Source organism: Rhinolophus ferrumequinum, chromosome 2 (genome assembly GCF_004115265.2).
Source record: "Rhinolophus ferrumequinum isolate MPI-CBG mRhiFer1 chromosome 2, mRhiFer1_v1.p, whole genome shotgun sequence".
NCBI lineage: Eukaryota > Metazoa > Chordata > Mammalia > Chiroptera > Rhinolophidae > Rhinolophus > Rhinolophus ferrumequinum.
The window spans coordinates 101,418,564-101,426,087 of NC_046285.1; the positions used below are offsets into that span (position 1 = coordinate 101,418,564).

The 7,524-nt window shown below is 38.8% G+C and overlaps 1 non-coding gene across 1 annotated transcript; it reads left to right on the top strand.

The window, feature by feature from the left end:
- The first annotated feature begins 2,008 nt into the window (after nucleotides 1-2,008).
- Nucleotides 2,009-2,115, top strand: LOC117014789 (U6 spliceosomal RNA). The gene has a single exon (XR_004421609.1). It is a non-coding gene; the product is annotated as a U6 spliceosomal RNA (small nuclear RNA).
- The last annotated feature ends 5,409 nt before the right edge of the window (nucleotides 2,116-7,524 follow it).

Here is a 7,524-nt window from a genome sequence, read left to right on the forward strand (position 1 = left end):
CACTAAGACATGAGCTCCACAAAAGCAGGTATTTTGGTCTCTTCTGTTCTCCCCTTTATCACCCATTCCCAGAATAGATGTCTAAATATTTTAATGACTGTGCATCCAAAATGGTTACAACACTGTGTAGCACATTCAACATATTAGCTGTTGAATGAATGCTGAAGTGCCACCTACCCCTTAGAACTTTTCTTGGCATTCTTCCACCTTTTTTTCCTACATCCTCTGAACTCCTACAATAGCTACAGAAAAGCTCCACAACTCTCAGCACTTTATTCCATTAATGTATTTTAATCTTATCTCTCTAAGAGTATAAAAATCCCCAGGTCAGGTGTCATGTCTTTTAAGAAAGATAATATTAAATGTAACCAATGCAAGATGCTTCCAAACTTACTGTTTCACTTAATTTTCTCCCAAAATGATTTCATTATTCCAATTTGGCATATAGGTAACGGAGGTGAGAACTTACCCAAGTTTGCAAGGTCTTTGAATAGCAGAGTCAGGATTCAAACCAAGTTTGATTCTAACTTCTATATTCTTGCCTCTTGGTTAATATAGCTCATTGCTGATTTTTCCAAAGCTACAGAAAAGCCAAAAGAAGAAAAAATATCACCCACAAACTCATCATCCAAAAGCAATTTCTATTAACGTGTATTCTATGATATAGTTTTTTCCACTGAACATACTTTCAAATAATTGTAATCATACTGTACATACAAATATGGGACAATTTGTGTCCCATATTTAAAATTATATTATAATGATATAATTATTATCTGTTCACCCATGAAGATAAACATTTTTTCATGTGTTTTTTAAATGTGTGTTTTCTTCCTTGTGAATTGTCTATTCTTTCCTTACTCATCTACTTGAGGTCTTGATAATTTTCTTGCACACTTTATAAAGAATAGTCTTTCTTACCCCTTTTTCCGAATTATTTTCCATGCTATTTCTCACTTCTCTCACCCAATAAGTGCCTAGCGCCATGCAGAATACAAATGGGTGTGACATAATATTGTTGATTAATCATTTAAAATTATTTACCCAACCAAGTAGTCAAGGTTAACCAGCAATAAGTCATATTGATATCATGTATTCCTGACATGATGCAATGAGGAAGGCACTTCATCTCTATGGTATTCTTCCCCAAAATACATAACCACAGTCTAATCATGAGAAAACATCAGACAAACTCAAGTTGAGGGATAGTCTATGAAATAATTGAGCAGTACTCTTCAGAAATGTCAAGGTCATGAACGACAAGGAAAGACTAAGAAACTGCCACACATTGGAGAAGACTAAGACTACAATGACTAAATTGAACATGGTAACCTGGATTAGATTCTGGAAGAGAAAAAGAACATTAGTGGAAAAACTAGTAAAATTAGAATAGAGTCTGTAGTCTAAGGAATAGGATTGTACCAATGCTGTGTTCTTAGTTTTGATACATGTGCCACGATTAGATAAGATGTTGACATTAAGGGAAACAGAGTGAAGAGTGTATAGGACCTCTCTGTACTATCTTTCCAACTCTCTGGTAAATCAAAAGTCATTTCAACATAAATTTTTTTTCTTTAAATGATTCACTTTGGATACATAACTTGTATCATTTCACAGAAGGGCACTCCTTTATCCAACACAATCTTAGCTCTTTCTTCAACAACCTTAAATGACAGAATAAAGGAACTATTTATTGGCTTCATAATAAATTAGAAGATAGCTAAGACCCAGAAACAGATAGTATGTGTTGAATGTGAGTTTGCCTTGGAAAATAGATCAGCAATAACAAAATTAGGTCAGTAAGGCAGGTCAAAATCACCTATCAAAGGCAGAAAAAGGGGATCATACAAATTATGAAGATATGTTCCCCTAAAGCAGCATGGTGTGTTGGAAACAGCCTGGGTTCTGAAGTTGAATCCTGGCATTGACCATCTCTAATTGGTTGGGGACCTTAGGAAAGTAAATAATCTTCCAGAGTCTTGGGTTCTTCAAATTCGAAATTGAAATAGTGCTCGCTTCGGCAGCACATATACTAAAACTGGAACGATACAGAGAAGATTAGTATGGCCCCTGCACAAGGATGACACGCAAATTCGTGAAGTGTTCCATATTTTTTTTGTAAAAAAAAAAAAAAAAAATTGAAATAGTAATATTTCTTTTATGGGGCTCTAGAGTAGGGAACCACAAACTTTTTCCATAAGACAGGAAATATTTTAGGTTTTAGATGGTCTGTGTCACAGCTTTTCAACTCTGCCACTGTAGCTTGACAGGGCCATAGACAATACATAAATTGGAGCCTTAAAGAAAAGATGAGCTGAGAAGGAAGAAGAAGAGGAAGGAAGAGAAGATTGAGAACTTCCATATGCCACAGAATTCCCCCAATTCCATTGCCAGGATTATGGCAGAAGTAGCACTGCCTACAGAGCCCTCTGTTTCCAAGTATAAATATTATACACGTATTAGCAGCCTGGGAATACAACAGCTATAATATGTGTTTGCTGTATTATTTTTAAATATTCAATACAATTATAGAAGACAAGAAAAATAAATGGGGTGGATGAAACTTAAAGGATACATTATTTGCATAGATAGGAAGTAAGCCAGAGGCTTGTGCAATCCAGGTGAAATTCACTGATGTGTTAAGTAAGCTAATGTGTTAACCATAGACACTGAGAAAGTATATAGCACAATCCAGAAGGTATGCTGTGTGATAGAAAAATTGTAAGTTGGCCATATAGGATGTGTAAAAAGATAGAATACATTGAATTAATTATTTTAAAAGGGGAAGGAACAAACAAGAGTGTCACTTACACATAAACTGGAGTAGAAAGATCGATTCATGAGCTACATATCACGCAACCTGAAGGTTGATAGCTTTGTCTTTCCTAAATTGGCTACACATAGATGATGTCCCTTATGGTCCCATTCTGGCCCCATATGTGCTCTGCCCAAATAAAACACACATAAAACCCTTTAGCACTGTATAATCTTCCTATTATTTCTATAACAAATTACCACAAACTTAGTGACTTAAAAGAACATGAATGTATTCTCTTACACTTCTGCAGGCCAGATGTCTGATGCAGGTCTCACTGGGCTAAAATCAAGGTGTCAGCACGGCTGAATTCCCTCATGAGGGTTCTAGGGAAGAATTTATTTCCTTGGTGTATTAGTCTGTGAGGGCTGCCATAACAAAATACCACACACCGGGGGCTTAAACAACAGACATATATTGTCTCACAGTTCTGGAGGCTACAAGTCCAAACTGGAGGTGTGGGCAGGGATGGTTCCTTCTGAGAGTCCTGAGGGAAGGGTCTGCTCCAGGCCTTTCTCCATTGCTTGTAGACGACGGTCTTCTCCTTGTGTCTGCACATCAGCTTCCCTTTGTCCATGCTTGTGTCCAACTCTTCCTCCTCCTACGAGGACACCAATCATATTGGATTAGGGCCCTCTATTGACCTCCTTTTAACTAAATTACCTTTGTAAAGACCCGATCTCCAAATTAGGTAACATTCTGTGGTACTGGGAGTTAGAAGTTCAACGTAGGAATGCAGCAGGGGTGGGGACACAATTCAATTCACAACATTTGGATTTTCCAATTTCTAGAGGTCACCTGCATTCCTTGGTTTATGGCCCTTTTGTCCATCTTCAAAGCCAGTGGTAAAGAATCTGCAAATAGACATCTATCTGACCTCTGCTTTCATCATCACACTGTCTCCAACTCTGATTCCCGTGCCTCTCACTTCCCTGAAAGGACCCTTGTGATCGCATTGGGCCCACCAGATAATCCAGGATAATCTCCTGATCTCAAGATCCTTAATCAGATCTGCAAAGTCCCTTTCCTCAAGTAACGTTACGTATTCACATCTAAGGACCAAGGTGTTGGCATCTTTGGAGGCCATTATTCTACCTAACAGAGCCATTCAGCTGGTCAATTGGTGATCTATAGCTATTGCTGGACCTCTCTCCAAGAGAGCAAGTGTGTGTCGGTTACAGGCACCTTTCATCTGCTGAGCCCTTTGCTTAACCTCAACTCTAGTTTTCGTAACCATATCACTCATTGGCAGTGAAGGCTGATGCAGCAGATAGAGAGACAGGCCACAGGCAACACCAGATTCTAGAATCCTGGAAGATGTTCCTTCCACCCGTCAGGCACCTAAGTGCATTCAGTACCCCTCAATTTCTCACTGCTTTCCATGGTATGTTTTGAGTTGATTCAATCAGCCATGTGATTTGAGCCTCTCAATTTGATCTGTGAGCCTTTCTGTCCCATGATGGTGGGAGAGCCTGCCTGGTGGGATACTAGAGGCTACCACTGCATCAAAGTCATTTTCCACCCATCATCCGCTTCCACACAAAAGGGAATTTTTGAGTCAAACAAACACAGTGAAATTTGGAGGATGATGTCAAGCAGCGTCTCTGGTCCCGCTCCCCACATAAGAACACAGGACATGGTGAGGCCAAAAAGGAACACCCATGGAGCCATAGACAGGGGGGGTCATACCACTATATTCTCGCTGGCGGCTGGGTTGGAGACACAGGAAGCAGGAGCCAAACGATCTGCAATCCGCCGTCTGCTTCTGTCTGCCAACCAACCCCACTTGCTAGCTGCAATCCACGCTTGCTAGCTCAGCCACCATCTTCTTGCTAGCCCCCCTTTTCCACTAGCGTAGCCACGGCAGTTATATTAGTGGCCAATGGCTCACTGGTTACAGCTGATGGCCATCCAATCACAGTTGATGGCCATTTACTACCCGAGTGAGCACCTTTCCACGTGAGGGCGAGAGCCTGGAAACTGCACTCCTGGCTCTGTCCCCACAGAGGATAAGTTCCTCAACAGGGAGGGGCTTAGACACAGAGAAGGCAGATTTGGGCAGAACCCAGCAATGAGCAGCCCCGAGTTCCGTGAAGTCTTCAGCATCAGAAGGCTGGGAAGTGACAGCTGCCATCCATTGAGGAGGAGGACACTGCAGGCCACCTTGCCCCTCACACACTGCCCAGACCATCCCTGCCTGCACAGCACCAAGGCTCATGGCAGGACAGATTCCAGGAGCATTGTGTTAACTGGCTTTGAGCCAGTTAGCAACACCAATGAACTTGGAATGATGTCGGAAATCTAACAGTCAAGATACAAATTGGAGGGCCAGGAAAGGAACAACAAGCCAAGTTCTTGTTTCCATTTGTGTTGTTTCTGGGCTCTGACTTCAACAATTTGTGAAATCCAAAGCGGAAAAAGAATGTGAAAGATTTGTGCATACATAGGTTTAAAAAACATTCTGCCCTTTTCCCAAAACACCAAAAACAGAAGCATTCCAGATTTTTGGAAGGAAATACATATTTAATTTAATCTTTAAAAAAGAAACACCATTTAAAAAAACATTAAGAGGTACTCTTGTATACTTCTAGAACTAAATTGATTTTGACTTTAAGAAGCTTTAAAATGTTAAATTAATACTATTTTAATTCAATGCGAGTCTTTCAAAAATTAAAAAAGAAGCTTTTCTTAATAGCAAGTGTCACTGAAATGGTTTCAAACCCCTACATTTTGGATCTCTTATTAGAATAGGAATAAAATGTGTCTGGCTCAAGAAGGAATGGAGGGAGTTACAAGGGCCATGTCGAAAACTCTTCCCTTTAGATTTCAAATTTTAAATCAGGATAAGCCTCCCGTACGCCATCTACATTAAGCTCACCACAGTGATGGGAATGAAGTGTTTTCTGAGCAGTGTGTGTCCTTAATAATATACACTCACAGGTCTCTCCAGGGAATAGAAGACCCTATATGGCTAGTAATTGAGCTTCAGACACCAGGGTTATTAAAAGCAGCCTTTTCTGAGAGAAACCTTCAGAAGTTAAATTTTCAGGATATAAATAATACTGATCTAAAGAAAGGAGAAAAATAGCTTACTTGCAAAACAGAATAATCTGGTTTTCCTACCAATGACATTGTCTTCTGTGAATAGATGCTATGAGAGAAATACTTTCCAAAATCCAGATACTCTCCTAGTTTCAGAGTCCCCTGCTCCAGCCCTGAGTTTATAACCAAAAGAGTGAAGAATTCTTCCCAAGAAAGGTTGCATTCTGCTTCCATACAGGAATATATTTGTCCTCCCATTAATTCCAATTTTTTCTAAGGAATTAATCAGAGATGTGAGAAAAATGCATCTATAGCAACATTTGTCTCAGCACCATTTCTAAAAGTAAAAACATTTGAAACAACCTAAGTGTCCATCAACAGGAAAATGATTAAATAAAGTGAAGCTCAGGCAAAAGATAGAATAGTATGCTGCCATTAAAAATAGTTTTCGAATGTCAACTATAAATATATAAACACGGCCCCGGGATGTAAAGTATAGCATAAGGAATATAATCAATGGTATTGTAACAGCGATGTACCGTGTCACAATGGTGGTAGACTCGGGGGTTAGCACTTTGTGAGGTGTGTAAATGTCTAATCATTATGTTGTTTTATACACCTGAAAAATAAAATTTTAAAAAACATAGTTTTTGAACCTTCCGTTCTAAAGCTGATGAAACTGTAGCTGTGTTACAGGCCCACCAAGCTAAAGAGGCTGCCCGAAGACAGTTAACAGTGCCAGTGGTGTGCCAGCTGTTTAAAATTGATCAGGGACCACGAAAAGAAACTCAGGCCTCACTGAAGAAAACTATCTAAACATCGAAAAACTTAAATATTACGGAAAAAAAAACATTGCAAAGTATAAAATAAATTTAAAAAGGAAAGGAAACTTTGAACCTTATGTACCGAGCAAACATAGTGCTAGTCCTAGATTACTTATTGACTTAAAAAAAAAATAGCAAAATATAAAAAAAACGAATGTTTTCTAGACCCTGGGGAAAAAATTTTTCAGCAAAGTACAAATATTTAAAGCATTCCTTTGTTTAGTTTTGTAATTCTTTGCTGTGGAATAGCTCAGAATGTCACTTCTATTTTAATTAACAGACCTGATAACTAAGCAAGGAAATGTAATTTGGATCATAAAATTCTTGCTTTAATAAAAATTCTTTAAACAGTGAAAAAATAGTTTTTGAGGAGTATTTAATGATGTGGGAGTATGCTCATGATATAATGTAATATGAAACAGAGGATGCAAAATTATACAACATGATTTCAATTTTGTCTCTAAACTGGTAAGAATTATTATTTTCATGATGTTTTTCTGTATTTTCCAAATTTTCTACAATGGAAATGTGTCACTTCCAAAACCAGGGGAAAGAAAAATACCATTCAAGGAAATGAATTTGTCGCAAAGAAAACTCCCCTTTTTCAGTGCTACTATTTTCACAGGAGCCCAGCATAAGTGACTACAGTGAAGCTACAACCATCACAACCCTCTAACATGTTTCTACGCATGCCCCCGCAAGAATCCCCCTGTTTAAGACTGTGTCTACACCGAGGGGAAACACTACTGCAGACACTCTAGAGAACCAGCCCAACTATAACTTTTCAGTTACAATGATGGTTCAAAGTTTGACTACAAAGCAGCCTTAGCAGATGGGTTCTGT